Consider the following 24,895-nt stretch of genomic DNA (forward strand, 5'->3'; position numbering starts at 1 on the left):
TGTCTCGGAGCTGTAAAGAATAACATCTTGCTGCCTGTGATTTTTACTGCAAGGCAAGAGGATCCTAGTGGAGAGTTTAAATTGAGAATCCCTTCTTAATGGGTTACCTGCCCTCACAGTTGATGGGTGTCGCTGCTTTGCCTTTTCAGAAGCATCCAGTTACCCGTTAAAGGTCTTCAGGCCAGTGCCCTCCCAGCACTATGCTGAGAACTGTAATGAGGGTAAGTGGTTACCAATGGGAGTGTCAACCTGGGAACGCCTCCGTAAAGGATAATTTGGTTATAGCTTTCAAACTTAAAAACAAAATTTTTCATTTAGCAATTCTGAATACAGGTATTTATTCTACAGAAGCATTTCCAACACTCTTGTAGTAGGAGAGATGTAATATATATGCACTTGGACATTAATTGCATAATTATCAAACATGAGGAACAAATTCGTTTATATATAAGGTTAGCCAAATAAATTATGATATCTTTATAAAATGGAACAATCTGCAGCTATGAAAAAGAATGAGACAACTTACAGGTCTCCTGGTGGTAGTTTCAATAAAAAAGTCAACTGTAAAGCAGTGTAAGAAACACACACACACACACACACACGAAAAATACACATTTATACAACATAAAAATAGACATACATACATATAGCCCTTTTTTTTTTAAAAGATTTTATTTATTTATTTGAGCAAGAGAGGGAGCACAGAGGGAAAGGGAAAAACAGACTCCCCATTAACAGAGGGCCCAACACTTGGCTCAATCTCAGGACCCTGGGATCATAACCCAAGCCAAAGGCAGATGTTCAACCCCAACTGAGCCACGCAGGCACCCCTCCCTGTTTTGTTTGTTTGTTTTAAGACACTATTTATTTATTTGAGAGGGAGAACATAAGCAGGTAGAGGGGCAGAAGGAGAAGCAGACTCCCTACCGAGCAGAGAGCCCTACCCAGGGCTCCTAAAGGACCATGGGATCTTGACCTGAGTGAAGTCAGATACTTAACTAACTGAGCCACCCAGGAACCCCTAGATTCCTTATAATTTATCCCTTATAAGTTATTAATTACTAAATGATATAATTTTTATACATAATGACTAAATGATATTATTAAATGCACAGAACACCTTGAGAAAATAAATAAGAAAGGTGAGAGTTACTGCTTTCAAGGAGAAGGGCTGGTTAATCTGGGAACAAAACAGGGAGGGAAGCACACTGTCTACTTTACTCACTTCTGTGGTTTTGAATTTCAGTCAATGCACATGTGTTGCCTATTAAATGGTTAATAAACAAAATAAGTGTATGAAGTATATATAATACACTTATATAATACACTTATATATACATATAATATAATAGGTACTACTTACAGTACAATTATTAGTTGCTTCTTAAAGTAGTGTCATCATCCCAAAGAAACTTGTATAAAGCTGGAGATTGCCTAGACCTGTGTATCCTGTGTATCATCGGTCACAGGTAGGATGTTTAATGAGGCAACTGATTTAGCTCTCTTATAAACAGGAATCATTTTATTGACCTTATAAGGTGCTGAGGTGCACCTTAGCATGTTATTTGGTTGCATTATATGCGCACAGGTACCCACAGAGTTTTCTATATAGGTATACATGTATATGCTTTTATGTTTGCATGCATAGAAATAAAATATTCATATTAATAGCAATAATAATGTTGCAAAAGCCACCTTGAATGTGAAACATTCAGAATTAGGCTCTTTTTATGTATGGGCTTGATGAAAAAAATGATCATATCACTGAAAGTCAGGAGAAGGAGAAATCAGATGCTATGATCTAATCACCACCATTCATTTTATATATTGTTTCAGCACTTATTAATAATGGCATACAAGTTTAGGATGAATGGGTATTTCTGTTGGACTGACCCCTTTATCATCATCAAATGTTCTCTTTAACTCTGGAAGTATTTCTGATCATAAATAGTTCCTTTTTAAATAGTATTAAGGCAATACTAACTTTCTTTTTGGTTAGTATTTCCCTGATGTTTCTTTTTAATCTTTCTACATCATTTTATTTTCACCTTTTCCATGCCCTTACATTGAAAGGCATTTCTTATGAGAGTTATTTTCTTCTTTTTTAAAATCCTTTCTATCATTCTTATTTTAATTAGAGAGTTTCATCTATTTTTATTTAATTAGCAATATATTTAGGCTTAAATCTATCATCATGATCTATGTTCTATATGAGTATACATATTTTTTCATAGTCTTGCCATCTTTTGAAATAATTATGAATTTTAAAAATCATTCCATTTCCCCTCTAATAGCTTGCCTGTTATACATTTCCTTAATTCACTTCTACATTTCTTCTTGTCTTGTCAGAGTATATGAAAGTTATTACTTTTACCACTTCCCCAACAATGAAAAGATTTTATGACCCTTACTTACAACATATATTAAAACTCAAAAACCATTATTGCCATTGTTTTAAACAGTCTCTATTTATTTAGATCACTTACAGGCTCATTTTTTTAACTTGCTTCATCTTTCATCTGAGATTATTTTTCTTCTAGCTAAATCACTTCCTTTGCATTTGTGTTAATTTGAGTTACTCTGATATAGGCTACTACATCACAGCCAGAAGCAAAAGCCTTAGCCATTGTTCCTTCATTTTGAGTTCAATAAATATTTATTGCATACAGCTCTTTCTCCAGCAAAGGGAGAAGAGGGAGATGAGAAAGAACTGCTTATAGCAGAGCAAGTGTAAGAGATCTTTAGCTGGCTAATTATATTTAAAGTATAAATAGGTACTAAATAGAGGAATTAGTCCTTTTGGGGAAGTACAAATAGAAGGGGGAATAATAATAAAAGTCATAAATGCCAGTGATGAGGACTGCTGACTCTTGAATTTGTAGATCTAGGTCAAAAGTTTAAGTCATCCCTTATAAACTCAGTGACATTAAGGGGTAAACAAATAGGGGCACTTGGGTAGTTCAGTTGGTTAAGCATCTAACTCTTGGTTTCAGCTTAAGTCATGATCTCATAGGTCATGAGAGAAAGTCCAGGTCAGGCTCCATGCATAGTGGGGAGTCTGCTTGAAGAATCTCTCCCTCTGGTCCCTCCCCCACTCATATGCATGCTTTCTCTCTACAATAAATACATCTTAAAAAAGGGGGGGGGGTAAACAGATAAAATTTGTATAGACTTCCAGAACCAGCCCTAAAATAAGAAATATAATACTTCACTTTATGGTATGAATATGAGGATTAAAGTAAATAACAATATATCTGACACAGCACAATGCCTGTTACCTTATAGTAGCTCCATAAGTCATGCCATTATTAAAAATTCAGGAAAGGCGTTAAGTGCATTGTATCATTGGGGTTGCCTCTGCAAAATAAGTTTTGCAGGCATTGGGGTTGCCTCTGAAAATAAATTTTCAATGGAAGGTGAACAGAAGTGGTAATCCACCTAGTAAAAAACGAGCAAGGTCAGTGGTCTGAGATCTGAATGAAGTTACCATGTTCAGGGTGCAGCAAAGAGATAAGGCTTTGGTGTCCTGGGGTACCCAGTGGGGCACAATTCTGGAGGAAGGTGTTTTGGAGTGTCGTCATGAAGGGCCTTAGGTGCCATGAGAAGGTCATGATTCATGAAATAGGCAGATAACCTACAGTGGATATTTGTGCTAAATGGACAAAGTATCATTACAGATACTTGTATAGCAACTATACACTTGACCATCTTGACCAACAAGTTCAGACCTGTTTGATCAAATGTATGGTACACAAAGGAGGAATCTTCCAAGTCTGCTAGTTCTTGATAGTCTACCCACAACTTCACTCCTATTCCACTGTCAAACATCTTAGACAGAACAACATAATAAAAGTTTTCACCAGGAATAGAAAGTTCCATTTGTTTTCCCTTAGAAGGCTTTTGACGGGTTAATCCAGGTTCCCAATTTTTCTTCTATAATACCTTTCTTCCTGTGCAAACCATGTGTATGAACAAATATCACTAATTACCCTCTCCTAAGTCCCTCCAGACTCTTGAAGAACAACCTTCAGCCTTGCTTGTACACAGTACATAAAAATCCTGCCACAGTTATTGTAGAAAGCTATTATCGAGATTCCTCAAAAAATTAAAAATAGAGCTACCCTATGACCTGACAATTGTACTACTAGGTATTTGCCCCAAAGATACAGATGTAGTGAAAAGAAGGTCCATATGTACTCCAGTGCTCATAGCAGCAATGCCCACAATAACCAAACTGTGGAAAGAGCTGAGACACCCTTCAACAGATGAATGGATAAAGAAAATATGGTCTATATATACAATGGAATATTACTCAGCTATCAGAAAGGATGAATACCCAACTTTTGCATCAACATGGATGGGACTGGAGGAGATTATGTTGAGTGAAATAAATCAAACAGAGAAAGTCAATTATCACATGGTTTCACTTATTTGTGGAACATAAGGAATAACATGAAAGACATTAGGAGAAGGAAGGGAAAATGAAGGGGGGATATCAGAGTGGGAGATGAACCATGAGAGACTATGGATTCTGCGAAACAAACTGAGGATTTTAGAAGGGAGGGATGGGTGGATGGGTGAGCCTAGTGATAGGTGTTAAGGAGGGCACGCACTGCATGGAGCACTGTTAAACAATGAATCTTGGAACACTACATCAAAAACTAATGATGTACTCTATGGTGACTAGCATAACACAAGAAAAAAAAAGAGAAAACTATTATTGTAGAAAGACAACTTTGCAAATCAAAGATTCACCAAGGAGCTTATGCTTTCTGTTTTGCCAACCCAGTAGACTCTATTTGCCATCAAATGACAAATTTATAACCTCTGGTGCTGAGCCATGTCCTGTGGAATCAGAACATGACCATCCAGACATGGTTTTGGGTGTGGAGTAGTGGAAAAGCCCTAATGGTTGCAAGCAACTCTTGCAATTTCTCTGTTCACTCTGCCTCTGAGCACCTGCAGAATCCCTAACACATCTAGTTCAGGTACACTTGGAAACCAAACTGAGAGGGACTTCAGGCATGTTGGAATTGGTTACCTGCTTCTGGATCATCCAATTTTTTTCATTTGGAATGAGTTTAGTCTTTCCCATGCCATTCAATGATTTGAAGGAACCCATAAAAAACACACTTATTTATTCATTCATGTTCATTTGCTAGTATTCTTTAAATGCACTACAGTAAGTAATAGGAAATGATCTCAGAAAGTAATACTCTCATTGTACTTGGGGAAGAGGACAGCAGATATGGGTATAAAACATTAGTAACACTGATCTCTTGGAATCATCTGTCTGAAGCTTACAGATTTCAAAGCACTATGACCACGATGGTGAATGATCTGGAAACTTCTGAAAGAAGAATATTGGAAGAAGAGGACTGTTCAAAGGGAATGGAAAGCTGACAGGATGTCAATAAGAAGATCATTACCTCTATATGAAAGCTGCCATGGGGAAGAACAAGCTGCCTTGCTTGATATTGCTAGAAAGCCAAAGGTCAGAAAGTAAAGATTGGTGGATATGGTCAGCTCAAGGACACAGCCAGAGTCATCCAGAAACGTACAGGGATGTAGGGAACTCCATGTGTGAAGGTGAGCCAAGGGCTATATGGCCATTCATTTGTAATGTCATAACTAATACTGATACATTTGATTGGACCAAATCACTTTGGAGGTCCTTTCCAACATGAAAGTACTATTTCTAAACTCAATGTAATTTTGTACATATAAGCTCCCTTTTCTGTCATGTCTAAGCCTCCTCTTCCTCTGTCCGTTTCTTCATTATCTCTTCAGAGATGCCTAAAATCCAGGAAACCCTGTGACTGGCACTGCTGGAGATTCCTCAAGCCCCAGCGTACCCCCCCAAAGTATATTCTTTGATTTCCTATTCAAAAATCAACCAAATAGCTTATTAAAAATATATATTTCTATGCCTTACTGGACATGCACTGAAATAAGATTGCTATGGATGGGACCCAGGAATATGCACTGTAACTAGCCTTCTAGATGATTCTTTTACTCAACTAAGATTGAGAATCATTTCCCTAACCTATTTCTCCCCAGCATTTTCAATACTTGTTAATTTTATAGGTCAGCTTGTCTAATTGAGAGCAACCTAGAGTGAGAAATCTTGATTCAGAACGATCAAGTCCTGATCTCTAAATATATCTGGCTAGGTTTTAGTCCACTTCTCTGCCTCTGTCAAACAGGCAGTTCTGCACATACAGAGCAAGGAGGTATTGTATCTAATGCTCTATTATCATGAAATCATGAAACCTGAATATGAGAATTTTCTGTTGTCTTTTCCCTGAAAGAGATCATAAAGCTGCTGTTGTCAACAATAAGGAAGCTCAGTAGGATGGGTACCTAATAGGATTGTGGCTATTCATGGGATTCATAAGATTGTGGCTGCACAGAGACATCATCACTGGAACTGAAAAAGCAAATACCTAAGCTAGGTCCCACAGCAAGACAATTAAATCAGAATCTCTAGGACTGAGGACAAATCATCTCCTTTCTTAGAAAGACTGATTTAAGTACAATTACATTTGCACTGCCTAAACATTTTGTATAGAACGTTACTTTTGTACTGATCTCACTTTTTGGCAAGTATTTATGTAAAAGAGTCTTCACCCCACCTCCACATGAGTTATATAGAGTGGGGACTATCTCATCAGTGTAGACATTAGGTACCTAGGACATATGCATATTTAAAAGTAAATTAAATATTATAGAAAATCCTTGAAATTTCACATGCCATGAAATAATCTGTGGAATATCAAAGTTTAATTTATGCCTCCTGGGGGAAATTTCTGAACATATTTTGCAAATTTGTTTCTCCATTTGTGAGGCTAAAGAATTACTGTAGCATGCTTTCATTACAACTCAGAAGTAGTCTTTTGACTAAGCATTCATAAAATTTCTAAATCATAAACAAAGATTTATCACTTCTCCTCCACTTGACACTGCCATTATTCTTAATTACTCCTGAACTCTCACACATTACTCATTTTGTCCCCACAGAGGGGAAATGAACAGAGAGTTCTGCTTTAAGAAAGAATGAATTCTTCCTGAGGTTACATCTTATATATTCAAAATCTCCCCTAGATGGTTATTTATATCTATAGCATTCCCTGGGAAAGGTAACAGCATGTTCTGGTAAATAGTGCATTTGAAAAAAGAAACGAACCTGTAGAGTTTTGTTGGGGAGCCATCACTCCCTTGAAATCTCAGATCGAAAAGAATTGCTCCACATTTAGTTCTGGTCCCTATTTATAGAGCGGTGCGGGCGATGGGGAACAAGAAGCAGGATTTCTCTCCAACAGGATAGAGTTGATGTTTCCTGGTTGGCTGGGAGAGAGACTAGACACTAGCTCAGAACAGCAGTATGCATCCTGAAAATAACCACGTTGACCACAATGGAGGTGGTTGTAGCCTGATCCTTAGTTGTTGGATATCTTGTTAATATCCTTCTTCTAAGAAGCCTTCATTTACATGGTTATTTTGAATAATCACCCTACCAGTAGTTTCTAGTTATTGGATCACTCCCACATACCAGGCACTGTTCGAAGTACATCAGCAAATTGACTCTTCTAATCCTCATAACAATCATGAGAGCTAGTTATTGTTAACCCAGCTTTACACATCAAGAAACTGCGGGTCTAGGAATGAACACTTCTGGAGAAGTCTTTCAGTTTTCAGCCGTTGACCCCATGGTGTCTGGTAGAGACTGGACCCATCAGAGAGGCATCTCAGGACCTCAAAAAGATTGGGCAGAAGATTTGGCTGATGACTGTCCAAGTGAAAGAGAGACTTTTCTTCTGTGTGATAATGTCCATGGAGCACAAGACAGACATCTGAGTGCCTAGCCCAGAAGTCCCCTCCGTTCATCACATAGGGTGAAGCTCAGCTATCATTTCCATTCTTGACTCATGGATTCACTCACACAGTCAGGAGAGGAAGCATAAGTCAGATAGCTCAGCCAGGATAATCTCTTGGTAGTCATATCAGGATAGTCTAGGTTCTGAACTCCACATAGAGGGCTTGAATGACCCCCAGGTCACTAAGTAACTCCTAGGATAGGACATTGGTTAAATGCTGTGAATGAGGGAGTTTAATTATCACTAATAACTATGAAGCTACTAGGTTGCCTGTCATGACATCTTGTCTTCCTTATTTTTTACACTTGTTTCCTCCCTTTTGTACTTAAAAAATTTTTTTTTCCTTCTCTCCAAGTGACAGTTATTCATTCTTTCTTTTTCTTTTCATAGTTTTATCATTGTGTATTAGTTTGCTAGGGCTGCCATTACAATATACCACTGATGGGGTGGCTTAAACAACAGAATTTTATTTTCTCATAGTTCAGAAGTGCTGAAAGTCTAAGATCAAGGAGTTAGCAGGGTTGGTGTTTCCTGAGGCCTCTCTCCTTGGCTTGCACAGGACCTTCTTGCCACACGACCACACGACATCTTCTCCATGCATGTGAATCCCTGGTTTCTTTTCTCCTTAAAGGATACAAGTCCTATTGGATTAGGACCCCATCCTTATGATTTCTTTTAACCTTAATTTCCTCTTGAAAGTCCCTAACTCCAACTGAAGTCACCCTGGAAATTAGGGTTTCAATATATGAATTATGGGTGAACGTAATTCAGTCCATAACACTATGTCTGGATTTTCAGTTTGGGGGCTTGTGTACTTTACAGTTCCATAGATTAAAGCATTACTTACACTGAAAAAGTCCACAAAAACAATCTAAGTCAAATATCTAGTTTTAACTAATTTCCCATTGATTTTTCTTTCCTTAAAGAGAAAGACAAAACTAGAGAGTCACTTAAAGCACCAAAAGCACAATTTTTGATTTAAGAAGTAGATGAAAGCTGCCCTAGTCCACTAGGATAAGGGGAAGGTGTTGAAAGAGATAGAAGCCAAAAGGTGGGTGATGAAGTGGAGGGGGTTGCTGACAGGGGAATGGGTTGTTGAAGAAGACAATCCTGAATTCTGTTCCAGTATTTGCCAGTTGCTTGGCCAGGAGCAAATTATTTTCTCAGCCTCAGTTCCCTCATTTGAGCAAAGATTATGGTAATCTGCTTTTATGGGATACTCCAAAGGCACAAAAGGCACAGGCAAACACACACACACACACACACACACACACACACACACGAGCACATGCACACACATTAAAGGGCCTGATAACAGACAGAGTAGGAACTCAAAGTCCAAGTCCATGGGCCACGTTTTCAGTAAACTTTAAAAACCAGTTAGATGCCAATGTCTCACAGACACAAACTTGATACCAGGCCCACAGACAACTTATATGCAAGTTTAAAGCCACAGAGGAAACACCAGCTTTCGCCTTCAAAATAAAGACTCTTAAATGCAAAGCCTGGCACCTTTCCTATATTTTATCAGGAGCTCAGCAGCATGAGGGAGCTTGGATAAAGGAACTTATGTTCACACTAGACTGAGGCTTCTTGTGAGCAAGAATCCTCTTAGTTTGGTTGGCTCTTAGATGCCTCGCACTTAATACAGCGTCTGGTACATAGATGTCCAGTTTATTAATGACTGAAGTCATGTTCACAAATTACAGCCCTCGTGGATAGACAATTCAGAAGAGGCCTTTCCCCACCCTAGAACTGAATAGGTTCTTCCCAAGTTGTTCAGAGTTGTTTTAGCGTTTACTTCACAAATAAGATATAACCCAAAAGCTTATAATAAAGAAGGACCAAGAAGTCCAGACCAAAAAAAAAAAAAAAAACCCAAGAAAGAAACTTAGTTCTTTCACATCCCATGATGAGTATAGATGCAAAGATGCTTCTTAAAATAATCTTAAAAGCCTTACAGCAGGGCTGGAGAAAAAATTACATTAGAAAATAATTTTCAGTGGATGAGAGTTACCAATTTTCTAGCCATCAGAAAGGAGATTCAGAACTAGTTCTATAATATCTGCTATTAAACTATTTCAGCCTAATATTCCGAACAGAAGACACATACCAGGCACAGGAGACAATCCTTCCTACATTTTCTATCTCTAAAGACATTGGGCTCGGCAACAATTATTACATGTAACATAGGTGAACATATTATAGTTTGTAGGGATGGTTGCCTGGAGCTCAGTAGATAAAGGAAATTTCTACAGCTGAAAATTACATGTAGTCTTCCCAGGGGGGGAAAATTCAACTCTAATTGCAAACTTTACCATGATTTACATGACCTAAAACACATTTATAAGAACCAGCTGGCATTTTCATGCCTTTGATTTTGGGTAATTATTTTTATCACTGAAATATTTTAAATGTCTCTCTAGCCATAAACACAAGAACTTTTGAGTCTTAGAGTCCTCTCTGCTTAAGAAAAAAGAAAAGAGGTGTTCTCCCCCCAAATTATTTGCACAGAGAAAATAATCCTCTCAAATAATTAGGAAAGGGGATGCTTAATTAACACAGCCTGAGGAAGTAACACCGTATCTGATGCTGTGGTTATGGGGTCAGAGTCACTGAGACACGCTTATCCCATCCACGGTTACCTGGTGTGGTTGGCTGGGTCCAGTTACTGAAGCCACTGACACAGCTATGTGACTGGTCTACCCACGTCCATTCATGTTCACGGAGTCCATTCTCCACGGAGCAGCCGGGTGGGTGATCTTTTAAATGAAATCTCTTCCAATGGCTGCCCCTCACATTCAGAATGAAACTGAAATTTCATCCCATGTTCTACATGGCTACCATGACCTAGTTAGGCTAACTTGGGCTAGGAAAACTTAGGAAAATTTCGAGAGAGAGAAAGTGTAAGCTTGGGATCTATATCCATGTACGCGACAGCAGTTTAATAGATTTGACCTGGAAAAGTGACCAGCAGGATTCCAGTAGCTGCTCTCTCAACAACTTCTCTCTGGCCCCGCATTTAGAATATTCAGCCGTACAGATCTCTAGCAAATCTTGTTTTCTTCCTCCTTCAAACAAGAGTTTTCCCACGCACATGTACCAGAGGCAGAGACTGCCACTGAAGCTGGCTTAATTCAGATCCAGAAAACCTCAAAGAAGTGTCATGCTCACTCTGATTGTCTCTGTATTGGATATTTCTGCTTTTTATTTATTTATTTTTTTACGTATGTATGTATTTTATTTTTTTTTCCAATTTATTTATTTTCAGAAAAACTCAGTATTCATTATTTTTTCACCACACCCAGTGCTCCATGCAAGCCGTGCCCTCTATAATATCCACCACCTGGTACCCCAACCTCCCACCCCCCTGCCACTTCAAACCCCTCAGATTGTTTTTCAGAGTCCATAGTCTCTCATGGTTCACCTCCCCTTCCAATTTACCCAAAAGCACATACCCTCCCCAATTGCTTTTTATTTTTTAAAATTTTTTTCCAATCTCCATATCAAAAATCAATAGCCCACACTAACATTACCAAACTATTCTGGCTTTTAAAGGCATGTCAACTGCAAGCAAAAGACACCTATCTCTGGATGCAGGTCATCAAGTTGGTACAGATGTAAAATTCTGGAAATGAATACCTCAGAGCTCATCCCAACCCTGCTGCCTCCCACCTGGCTCACTAGATGTCCTCTCCTCGACGTGCACTCTGGCTCAATGACAGTTTGGCCATCTTGTTAGGCTCCTTAAGAAATAAACTGGGAGGGGCCTCTGGGTGCCTTAGTGGGTTAAAGTCTCTGCCTTTGGCTCAGGTCATGGTCCCAGGGTCCTGGGATCGAGCCCTGAATCAGGCTCTCTGCTCAGCTCTCTCTCTTTCTGCCTGCCTCTCCACGTACTTGAGATCTCTGTCTGTCAAATAAATAAATAAAATCTTAAAAAAAAAAGAAAAGAAAAGAAAAACAAACTGGGAGGGGCGCCTGGGTGGCTTATTCTGTTAAGCTTCTGCCTTCAGCTCAGGTCATGATCCTGGGCTCCTGGGATCCGGCTCCCTGTGGGGTTTCCTTCTCAGCAGGCAGCCTGCTTCTCCCTCTCATCTGCCCCCCCTCTGCTCCTGCTCTCTCTCTCTCTTAAATAAATAATAACATCTTAAAAAAAAAACAAAAACAAAAACTGCTTTTTTAAAAATTTTCCCCATTACATATTAGATTTTTTAAAAAAAAGATTTTATTGATTTATTTGACAGACAGAGATCACAAATAGGCAGACAGGTAGGCAGAGAGAGAGAAGGACCTGCTCCCTGCTGAGGGGAGAGCCTGATGCTGGGCTGGATCCCAGGACTCTGGGATCATGACCTGAGCTGAAGGCAGAGGCTTTAATCCACTGAGACACCCAGGAGCCCCTATATATTTGATTTTATTTGTCAATTTCTACTTCCATCATCTTCTTTCCTTCCTTCTACACTTTTGGGGAATTTGTTTCATATCCTTTCCTAAAATTCTTTAAGTGAATTGTTAAATGATTACCTTCCAAGCTTTCTTACTTTCTCAAATATGTGTTTAAGACTATAAATTTCCTCTATTCACAGAATACATTCACATGGATTCTTTTAGTACTGAATATTACAGTTTTGGTTGCAAGGATACTATTCATTATCATTCAAATAAAACTTTTAATTTGTGATATCTTATTTTACCTATGAATTAGACACATATAGCTTAGTTTACAAATTTTGGGTAATTCTGTTAGTGCATTCAAACTTAATTTCAAAGTAGAAAAACCGCTTTTAGTGTTTTAATTATGTGACATTTATAGAAAATTGAACAATGACTTAACATGCTGTCTATTTTGTTAAAAAGCTCATGTGCACCTGAAAACAACATGTATTCTTCACTTGTTTGGGTGCTCAAAGTCTTCCCAGATATATCAAGTTTGTTCATTTGTTTTTCAGATTTTCATATTTTATTAAATTTATTTGACTGCTCTGCCACATACTGAGAAGGCTATGTTCCAGTTTTCTACCAAGAATTTTGGATATATAGGGGTACATGGGTGGCTCAGTCAGTTAAGTGTCTGCCTTCAGCTCAGGTCATGATCCCAGGGTCCTGGGATTGAGCCCCACATTGGGCTTTCTGCTCAGCAGGAAGTCTGCTTCCCCCTCCCTCTGCCTACTTGTGCGCTCTCTCTCTCTCTCTCTCTCTGTCAAATAAATAAATAAATAAAAATTTTAAATAAAAAGAATTATGGATATATCAATTTTTCTATTTAATTCTGTATAGTTTTGCTTTACATATTTAGAGGCTCTATCATTTAGAATTACCATGTATTCTTGGTAAATGAACTCTAATTATTATGAAATTATCATGGTTTATCTCTAGTAAAGATTTTTGTCCAGAATCTGAATTTTCTGATATATATTTGCTATAGCAGCCTTCTTTCACCAAGTATGTATATGCTTATTTTTAATTCTCTTTTTTCCCCCCAATCTTTTACTTAAGATGGGTCTATTGTAAGCAGCGTGTAGATGAGTTTTTCTCCTGAGTCTGGTTGGCAACTGTAATGGGCAGAACACTGATCCACAAAGAGATATACACGAGTCTGGGGTGCCTGGGTGGCTCAGTGGGTTAAAGCCTCTGCCTTCAGCTCAGGTCATAATCCCACGGTCCTGGGATCGAGCCCTGCATCAGGCTCTCTGCTCAGTGGGGAGCCTGCTTCCTCCTCTCTCTCTACCTGCCCCTCTGCCTACTCTCTCTCTGTCAAATAAATAAAATCCTAAAAAAAAAAAAAAAATAGAAGAGAGAGAGAGAGAGATGTAAGTCTAACACAACCAAAATCCAAGTGATTTGCATAGTTACAGAAATCCTTTTGAAACATAAGGCTCATTTGACATTGGATGATACAGGAAATGAATGGCAGGAAAGGAACATGTAAGAAGGCTGGATTTCCAATGAATGTGAGTCTGTGTTTCTGGTTCTTCACTTCTACCTTCTTAAAGCTCCTATTGTTTCTAAACACTGTTATAAACAGCTGTGGAAAACCCACATCTGAATACAATTTCAAATAACTATTAATGCTTACCTAAATATTTGATTCTGAATACAGACTTTTGTACATCAAAGTCTGTGCACCTGTGTCTGTGCTAGAACTCAGGGCATATGTTTCCACCAAAATATCCAACCAAGTGTAAGTGAACTTCAAGGCCTTGCATATCTGTTGATTGGAAGAATGCTCATGCAAAATCAGATTGGATATTATTATATTTCATTTACTGGGTTACTTGTATTTCTACCACTAGTATTTCTATCCACGCCATTGTTGTCTTCTTTTCATCCTTTTTCTATCAAATTAGGTTTTCTTAGGGTTCCATAAATATCCCTTCTGCTAATGATATGAGATGTGTGACAGCTCACAGCTTACATTATTTACAGCCTTTGCTTTTTAGAGTAAAACAGAAAACCATCCAGTGGAGTGATTTACTCAGCTGCACTGCACAAGGTACTCTACTCCTATTGAAGAAGAATAATTGTTATGATTATTTAATGATATATACAATGCCTGTTATTAGCTATTTATTGATATATGAATACTTGAAATCTGCTACTTCTAGTGCCAGTGAAAACAACTCATTTTTCAATCAAATGTAATTGCCAGTGCTGATACATGGGGAGAAATTTAACTCTTCTCATCAGATTTATTGGATAGCACCATTCTTGCCAGATCGCATACTGGCATGTAATCTATATTAATGTCAAGGTATGTATTTATAGCTGTGAGATAAAACCTAACCTCTAACGTGCCAGTCTACAGGAACAAGAAAATACAAGGAAAGAAGATATGTTGAAAACGGGTGATTTACATATTATTCTGGAATCGCACTCTGGAGGAAGTAACCTGAGGAGTGCTGCTTCTTGGTAGTCTGTCTCCTGTGGCCTTGGAAGAACAGCAAGCACGTATAAAGCATAAACCTTACAACTTCTGTGAATGCTTGCACTGTCTGGACTGCAGGGCCATCCATTTAATCAAAATGGAACAGGATAGTCAGGTACAGTGTCTAAGTCATTCATCCATGAGTGCTGGGATTTAGATACACATCTAATTTAGTTAAAAAGAGGACAGAATCCTTTAACTCCCAACATCCTTAATTTTGTAATTAGGATTAAAGTCTATACAGGATGATAAATAATGTCAAGAAAAAAAAATCAGAATTTCTCAGGGTAGAGCATCATAGCCTTAGACACTGCGATTCTTGAGAACTCTATCCCTCTGTTAGACCTGGGTCTGAAATGGTCTGTCTTCTAAAAAGATTCCCTGGGAAAATCTGAGCTACTTTGTTGGGAAAAGGGGTAGAAGCTACAGAAGTACACAAGACTTGTTGGTGTTATTTTTCTTTCCAGAAGTCTCAGCCATTGTGATTTACTATTAAGTTTTCCTTGATGTCTATAAGCTCTGTGAATTGAGACAAATTAATCTTTATTTGGCTTAATTTCCTTTCTATAGAATATGGCATAATTTGTTAATTTCAAAGTGTTATTGTGAAGCTTGAATAACTTATATGACATTTCCTTAAAGCAGAGCCTGAGAGAGAGAAAGGAAAATCTGAGTGTTAATATTTCCCCTTATCACTCTCAGGCTAACTACCGTCATAGCCATCATGAGCAACATTATCTATTTATCCAACTATAGACCTATCGATGAGTGAGCACCCTCATCATTGATTCTCAGTCTTGAATTCTGAGTTTTACACAGTTGGTGTACAAAAGTGGAGGACTTGATGCCTCAGCATCCCTGATACATTCCTTTCTGGCCAGGTGGGGAGGACTTGCTATTTCTGCATGTGTTCAATTGAAACTAACACTGCTACCCTCTTTACAAAGAGTTGGACCAGAAAATGGCTGTGAGTTGAAGACTAATGGCAACTACACAGACTGAAAATGCAGTAGTTCCCCCTTGTCCAGGGTTCCACATTTTGGGGTTTCAGTTACACTCTGTCAATCATGCTCCAGAAGCAGATGATCCTCCTTCTGACTTAGGGTCAGAAGATCAATAGTAGCTTAGCACTACATCACAATGCCTACATCATTCATCTCACTTCATCTCATCATGTAGGCATTTTATCATTCACATCATCAGAAGAAAGAGGGTAAGTACAGTACAGTAAGGTATTTTGAGAGAGAGAGAGAGAGACCATATTCACATAACTTTTGTCATAGTGTGCTATTAAAATTATTCTATTTTATTATTAGTTATCATTGTTGATCTCTAACTGTGACTAATTTATAAATTAAACTTTATGATAGGAATGTATGTATAGAAAAAAAACACAGCAAATATAGGGTTTGGTACCATCTGAAGTTTTTTGTTTTTTTTTTTTAAGATTTTTATTTATTTATTTGACAGACAGAGATTACAAGTAGGCAGAGAGGCAGGCAGAGAGAGGAGGAAGCAGGCTCCCTGCTGAGCAGAGAGCCTGATGCGGGCCTCAATTCCAGGACCCTGAGATCATGACCTGAGCCGAAGGCAGAGGCTTTAACCCACTGAGCCACCCAGGCGCCCCCATCTGAAGTTTTAAACATTCACTGGAGGTCTGGGAATGTATCCTCGATGGATAATCCGGGAATCCTCTAAGTAATGCCCCCCTCACAGCAGCAGGGGAGTGGTTTCAGCAACATTCTAACTCATTTTCTTTCCTTCCTGAAAAGTCTTTATTTATTCTAATCCTGCCCTTCTCTTGCCATTTCTTCTTATCCACTGACTGACTTATCCATTAGCATAATTTTACAACCTTAAACTCTGATTATCAAGAAAATCAGTGCAATGATATCTTCTGGCTCAGACAAGAGCCCCTGCATTTATAGGCTTTTCATTAGTCTCTTCTACTTAGGCTGCTCGTCAAATCCTTTTCCTTGGAACAACAAAAATGCATCATTTAGCCAATTTGTTATCCTCTCCTTGGGACTCTGTTTTTGCCTGCTTTAATGAAGATAAAATACACCGCCAGTGTATATCATAAATTTTCAACACTAGGTCCCTAAGATCAATTCATATGCCCTCAGACAGACCTTATTGGCTCATGAGAGGAACTACAGATCTTCATTTTTTTTTTTTTTTTAATCCAGAAGCCTAAAGATTCAACTCTTGGAAGAGCAGACTATTGTGAACCAACCTATTTTGAGCCTCAGAGAAAACATATTTCAGATTAAGAGTGAAACTTCATCCATGCAAATTATTTCCTCACATTGAGCAATCCATTAATCTCCATAATCACTTACTTAAAGATACAAATATAACATGGATTAGAAATTTATTTTTAAAAGATGCCTTTTGGAGACACCTCAATTGGACCTGAATCAGGTCTTGCATGATATGACACTTCTATTTCTTTGCTTATTTAATCCCCATACTTGGCAGATGCTTTCCTAGGAAGCTATTATACTTCTCCCAAATGCTTTAGAACTTGAAGAGAAAAAGCACAGAATTTCAAGCCAAGCTTGGACACCTATTCAAGCTAACATGGCACCCAACCTTCAAATATGGCAGAAGAGTAAACAAATAATGTATAAGAAGACAACATACTCGGTAGAATATGTGTTCTTGATGGCTGTATGAACAGGGCAAAGTAGGAAATATCAATCATTTACTAATGGTGAGCATTGCCCCATATCTCACAAGATGGATTACAGGGACCAAGACAGGTTTATAAATTGAAATGTCACAACTTAGCTTTTTGCTACTTTACCAGTGGAAAAGATGAAAAAAATAAAAAATAAAAAACTATATATAGAAAGAGATAAGTGGATAGGTAGATAAGATTTGGGGATTATGTTGTTGCTTCTGGTCAAAATCCTGTGTACAAAGAGTAAGAAAGAACTGTGGTGCCAGGTATCTATAAAACTATCTAGTGACTCAAGAGATAAAGAAGAAGTTTTTAAATGATTGTGCTTTATTGCACTGTGCTTAGGACTGTGGAATTATGTGTGTCTCTATTTTCACATGGAGTATAGTTTAGGTGAGGAGGCAACAATAAATTATGTGTAAACAGTCAGGAGTCAGATTTGGTGCAATGGGGTTGGAATTACCAGAAAACATCACCAACAGTATCACCCTATACTGGACCAGTAGACCATTTGTGTGGAATATAGTAATTAGAAAAAAAAAAAAAAAGGTATGGGTTCAGATATGAAGAGTCTGCTTACCTTACAACCAGGTGCAATGGAGTCCATTTCACCCTGTACCCAGCAATATGCTTTGTTCCTAGTTAATTTTTTAGCTCTTCGTTCTCTAGAAAGAAGGATACATGTACCGATTGCTACATGGTTGTGATGGTCATATTGTGTGGTCATTGTTGGGTCTACTTGCACTGAGTCTGGGTTTTCCTCAGCTCTCAGCCATCAGACAGCAAGTTTTCCCATTAAGCCCTCCTCTACACTTTTAGTTCCACCCCACAACTCATCTGAATGCCATCCCCTTTTCCCCACCAATCCAGCATTTTCTCATCCTGCTGGGCACATTCAAGTTCTTAAATGGAGCTTTCGCCAATGATAGTAGTCTTTATTTTTCATTTGTTTGAATGTTAATTTTGCCTCCCCACCAAGAAGATATTTAAAATTTCCTATTTTATCAAATGATTTAATTTTACTAATGATCACAAAGGAAGTTTGCTTAATTTTTTCATTATGGTACAATCATGTGACCAGTGTTGGTCAACAGAATGAAGGGATTGGTGTGGAAGTAATAGATACATTTCTAGGCGTGGACTTAATAAAAAAAATGAAAGAAAATCCTCTTTATATAAAAAAAAAATATTTAAAAAATCTCTTCCCTTCCAGAATGATCTTGGAAGCCATTGTTAAGGATGTGGAGTACCAAGTTCAAAGCCTAGAGCCCTCATTCAGTACTGTTAGAAGTACTGCTTAAGAGTCCTCATTCATCAATATTAAAGTATAATTTTGTGCCAATAATAAATAAAGTCTTATACTTTCAAACTTATAAAGGGTTTTTTGTTAAATTACAATAGCAAGTCATTTACCCTGAGTGATATACTCTTTCCTCTATTTGTTAATTATATGAGTTGGTACATGCACAGCACTTATACCATGTAATGTACAGTAAGGGCTTAATAATACTAGTTGTTACTATAATTATTACTGAATAGTTACTTCTAGTGCAATCCTTTCAACTGAAGTTCATGGAGTATTCACCAGGTAGTAAGCATGTCCTGAGCACCATTGAAACAATCAGCTAATAAGCACTGTCTTTGTTCTTAAGGAGTTCACAGCCTGACAAGAGTAAAATAATAATGAGAGTAATAAAATATCTAACATTTATTGAAGCTTTCTTGAAGTGTTCACTACTGCACATCTTTCTGTATATTAACTTCTTTGTTCCTTATAATAACTCTAGATTATACCCATTTTACAGCAGGGGAATCTGAGGCACCAAGAGATTAAACACAATGTTGATGCTTCAAAGCTGACAGTTGGAAGGGTCAGGGAGTCTAACTTAAGTGTCTATGCTGTTATCTACCATACCATGATGGCTATGAGAAGTGTGTGAATTAGTGGAGCTGTGACCATCACAGAATGTGATGACACTTCACTGAGCAAGTGACAGTAGAACAAAGCTTGATAGATGAGTAGAAATTTACCCGGTGCACTATAGTGTTAAGGATACAATTTTTATTTATTTGACAGACAGAAATCACAAGTAGGCAGAGAGGCAGGCAGAGAGAGGGAGGAAGCAGGCTCCCTGCTGAGCAGAGAGCCTGATGTGGGACTTGATCCAAGTACTCTGAGACCACGACCCAAGCTGAAGGCAGAGGCTCAACCTACTGAGCCACCCAGGCGCCCCAAGGATACAATTATTAATTAACAAATTATTTCCTATGGATTGATTAATAAAGCTAATTTTATGAAGCATTAAGCTAAATAGTCTAAAAGCTTTAAGTCAGTGATGACTCTTGGTTTTAAGGAGCAGAAGTCCAAACTGTATTTAGAAATTATATTTAGAAAAAGAAGGAGACCCTTATCAAGTTATATGTAAGACTCAAATGATATAATCAGGACAATGTTTCTCTGTTTGCTTTTGTACTTATGAAAGGTTTTTTTTTTTTTCCCCCATATTGGGTGTGAAAAAATGGACACTGTTTACTCAGGCTCATATTTTATGAGACTATTAACCTCTGTGGAAAGAGCACTGAGAGAAAGACATTTTTAGCATCTTACTTCCTCTGATGGAGACAGAAAGACTCCTTCTCCGGCCTTATTTTCAAATTCTTAGAGTCATGTAACTGAGTTCTGGCCAATGAGTTGTGGGAGAAAATAGTTTCAGTCAATTCAGGTGTGGCTCTTATAACATTTTTTTCTGTGTCTCCCAGCCTTTCTTCCCCCTTGTGCAGTGACCTAAGAGGCCACATTTCACACGATGAAGGCTCAAGCAAGAGTGTGGCCCAACCAAGTGGGACTCTCCTTGCCCTATAACCATATCTTCATTTTGCTAGGCTTCTGAAATGTCAGGTTCAATTTGTTGCTACAGTCTATCCTACTTAATACAACTACCTGATTGACACAAGTCTCAGAGACAATTCTGGATGTGCTAACTTGCCTTGTGCGCTAATTTCTGAATTAAGTACTATAGTAAGGGTTTGGAATAATCTACATGGCCAGGACCAACTTGGAATCACCTCAAAGTAAGCCATACAGAATAAGAGAGGAGTGAGAATGCAAAGGAGCAGAGATGGACAAAAGTTAAGTGTCCACCATATATTTTACAGTCTTTATTTGAGTTATGGTGGGTCACTAATACTAAACATAGTTGTCAATTTCCTAGGCCATTGGTAATCACAACCATATCCACCAATATATGAAAGGACAATGTTTTTAAGAACAAATCTGTGACTTATTTCTATAGCACAAATCCATTCAGTGCTTTAGCTTGATAAGTATTTTTTCCCCACCTGAAATTTTTCTTCCTACCCACATCTCATTTTATGTCTAGGAGTTAATTCTACTCAGGTTCAGTTGTCTTATTCAAACACAGAGAGATGTTATGTACATTTCTTATTTTTTAAATAACACTACCATCTTTGTTTTTATTAAATATTAATACATTTGTCTTCAGAAAAAATTAAATTTCTTTCCCTGTAAATCCCATAGAAGTAGAAACTCAAATTGAAAGGATCATGGTTGGTATTGTGTTTGAGGGAATCTCATCTACATTAATCCTATTCTGGGGCCAATTTTTATTACAGAAAGTATCTGTGCACTTAGAAAGTAGGTAGGAAATATTAGAATTCAAAGTACAGAGAAAAATACAGCCCTTCTTTGTACTGTGGGTTGTAGAGTGCAATCAGAGGGACCTTTAAAGTCATATGATTTTTCTTACTTTAGATTTCAGACTTTTCAGAAAAACTCTACTTTCAGAGTTGGGCACAATCTTAAAGGGCAACACCCAATAGTCTCAATTATTCCTATTAAGTTGTGTTTCTCTTTATGCTCTAAAATTGGAGTTGAATTAATACTACAGATGGATAGTGGCCTGAATGCTGTGAACTATTTTACAATAGTAAAATGCAGGGGTAACTAGAGGTACAGTGCACATCTAAATGCCCAGATCAGTAATTTAAGCATAAGTTAGTTTGTAGAATTCAGAAGGGAAATAATCATCTCGATTGAGAAGAATGCTTTTGATAAACCTCATGAAAAAAAAAAAGGGATTTAAAATGTCATGAAGAATGTGTTTATGTGAGGATAACAATGAAAAAATAATAAGGTGCTTTTATTGGAGGCTTTCAAACACAAACAGAGAAAACATATGCCAGGATCACTTTAGAAAAATATTGACATTACAAGGAGTTTGGGACTAAATTGTCACCATCAGCCTCATCAGCAGCAGCATTGTCAGGATCTATTAGAAAATGTATTCTCAGTATCCTTGTACCAAGATTCTGTGTTAATATTTATTAACATGTATAAAATATTAGCAATTTATCAAGCATACTAATAAGCTCTTTACATGAACCAGCACATTTACTGTTCATGACAAGTCTAGGATAAGACCCTACTGGTATTATGCCTGTATGTATGCTATGTGCACACATGTATGTATTCTATGTATATCCAAGTTTGTATACGGAAACTTTTTAGACCGATAAAAAAAAAATCTAGAGATTACCATACACACCCCCATATTTACTAACTGCTCCATTTCTCTCCCTGCACACACGCTTCAGCTACTAAACCATTCAGCAATAGGGTGTATCCATAGTAACACTTCCAAAATGTGCATCTCAAGAACAAGAATGCTGCAGAATCCATCTCTTGATGTCAAGGATAGTCCCTTACAAAACTACAACTCCATACATGAAAAGATCAACATTAATTCAACTCTATCCCATAACTTTCCAAACATTTTCCACCTCCAGTTGTCTGAAAAACTATAATTATGTATTTTTTAAATGAAAGATCCAGTAAAAATTCACACATTTAATTGGCCTAATGTGTCCTTTTAGTCTTGGCAATCTAGACTGCCCAGTATTCCACATTTCTCATCGTAATGAACACTTCGAAGACTCCAGGTCAGTGTTCTAAAAAAAAACCTTCAACATTCTTGATTTGCTACAGATTCATAATGATGAGATTCAAATAACTATATGGTACTTGTTTGGGCAAAGCTCTGAACATTTTATAAGAGAAACATGAAGCTTCAAGTTCTCTTCTGAAGATAAACTTTCTTATTATTCCCTCATTAGCCCAGATACTCTTCTCTCTTTCTGCCCTCTATGATTGCTCTCCAGCCCATCCTGTAGAAAGGTGTCTTCTTTATCTTGTACTACAGAAATGTGCACAGTCACTAAGTCTAATGCACTAAGAGCTGGAAATAAGTTCCCTCCTAACATATAGAAGAAGCACAACCGATATATATATATATATATTTTTAAGATTTTATTTATTCAGGTGACAGAGATCACAAGTAGGCAGAGAGGTAGGCAGAGAGAGAGGAAGGGAAGCAGGCTCCCTACTGAGCAGAGAGCCCAACACGGGGCTCGATCCCAGGACCCTGGGATTGTGACCCGAGCCGAAGGCAGAGGCTTTAACCCACTGAGCCACCCAGGCGCCCCACAACTGATATTTTTAAAGAAAGGATATACTACCCAACTCCATATCTATCAAGTTCTACTTCATTAGCTACTAAGTTTTGAAATTAATAATGGGAATGAAAAGATAAATTCCTCTACAGTAATGCTTAGGAGACCAGAATAAATACCATATGGACTGAATTTTAAATATAAGGGAAATCCTATAAGAAACCAACATATAAGTGAATACTTTTCATAATATAAAAAGAAATTTTCTAAAAATGCATTCAATTTAATAAACCAGCAAGAAATTAAAAAACATTAATGCTGATAAAATCATTTCCATATCAAAACACATAAACCAAAATAAATGACAAAACCAAGGAGAATATTTACCAAAATATTAAAGAAAAAATTGATATTATTCTCTAAAGAGCTTATATATTAACAAGTATTATTAACTAAAATGTCAACAGGTTAGTAGGAAAGGAAATAATGTGATTTACAAAAAGTATAAGTGAATTAAAATATATTAAGAATGTTTAATTTTATGAATGTTTAAAGAATTTAAACTAACAAAATAATGATATAGTTATCTAGCAAAAGTTCAGAGAGTTTTTAAAAAATTGATTGTATATAAGTGTGCAAACAAATGGTACTTATATTTATCCATAGTATGAATTTAAACATTCTCATTACTCTGTAGGAAACAAACTAGGGATATTTTATCGACAGCCTTAAGAAAGTATATAACATTTGACCCATTATTTCATCTTAGAGGAATCTATTCAAAGAATGAGAAAATCTATCAAAGAAGTATATAGAAAGATTTTATGCAAATCAAAATCAAAGCAAGTAATGGCTAAGCAAATTCTAGTGTAGCTAAAAGATAGCATAATATTTTACTATTAAATTCAAAAATCTTATCTTGAGTGGGAAAAGTAGAACACACTAATAAAATACAGAATATAAATATAGTATTAAGCTAATTAATTATAAACACATACTTTTATTAAGAAAATATACTGGCATTAGTGTTGAAAGTAAGCTTCTGAGGTTTTTGGGGTTTTTTTTCCTCCTTTTTTGTTTCCTCCAAATATTTCCAATAATCATATTTGCATTACATGTGGTTGTTTAAAAAGAATAAATAAACTTAAAAATATTTAGGTGTTTTCAGATAACCTTAGTAGTTGGAGAGTAGCTTTATGTTAAAGGACATGAATGGTGACAAGTAGGGCACAATGATTTGGTAAAATGATTCGGTTTTTGAAAGATCAGAGTGCATCAGAGTTTCCTTTCTATTCCTCTGTTGTTGATACTGATATTGGACTGGGTCTCAGCCATATGGATGTGCTCACTTGCATCTGAGCCTGGCATGCATTTTTCAGGCTCAGCTAAAGTCTCAACACGCAGGTTGGATGGTTCTTGACATCTCTACTAAGGTCAGTCCAAAGGAGGCATCCTATCAGTAATTCATTACCTGTGGGAACTCTGGGGAGTTTCACGTTTCAGAGATTTCCCTTTCCTTTGGGAAAATGGCAATATCTGTGTTCTATTATGTATCTGACATAATACAGGCTTTCTAGACAAATATATCTTAAAATTGTCATCGGCAAAATGCCCAAATTTTGTCTGTCATAAAATTAAATTGTGTTTTGGTAACCATAAAGTTATAGAAAACTCAGTTACACCCTCTAAACCTTAATTTTAAAACCAACACACAAAATATACAATCTAAGTAACTTAATGCTTATTAGAGAAACCAAGTTTATATTCAGAAAGTGTCCCACAATTAAAATTACTCTAGATAACTTCACCAGAATTTTGTATTAAATATTTATAGAAGAAAAAATATCAATTCTATATAAACTATTTCAAAAAGTAGAAGAGACAGAACCATCTCCAACTCATTCCATGAAGCCAGATAATCGAATAGCTTTAGTTCCA

This window comes from Neovison vison, chromosome 2 (genome assembly GCF_020171115.1).
Source record: "Neovison vison isolate M4711 chromosome 2, ASM_NN_V1, whole genome shotgun sequence".
Classification (NCBI taxonomy): domain Eukaryota; kingdom Metazoa; phylum Chordata; class Mammalia; order Carnivora; family Mustelidae; genus Neogale; species Neogale vison.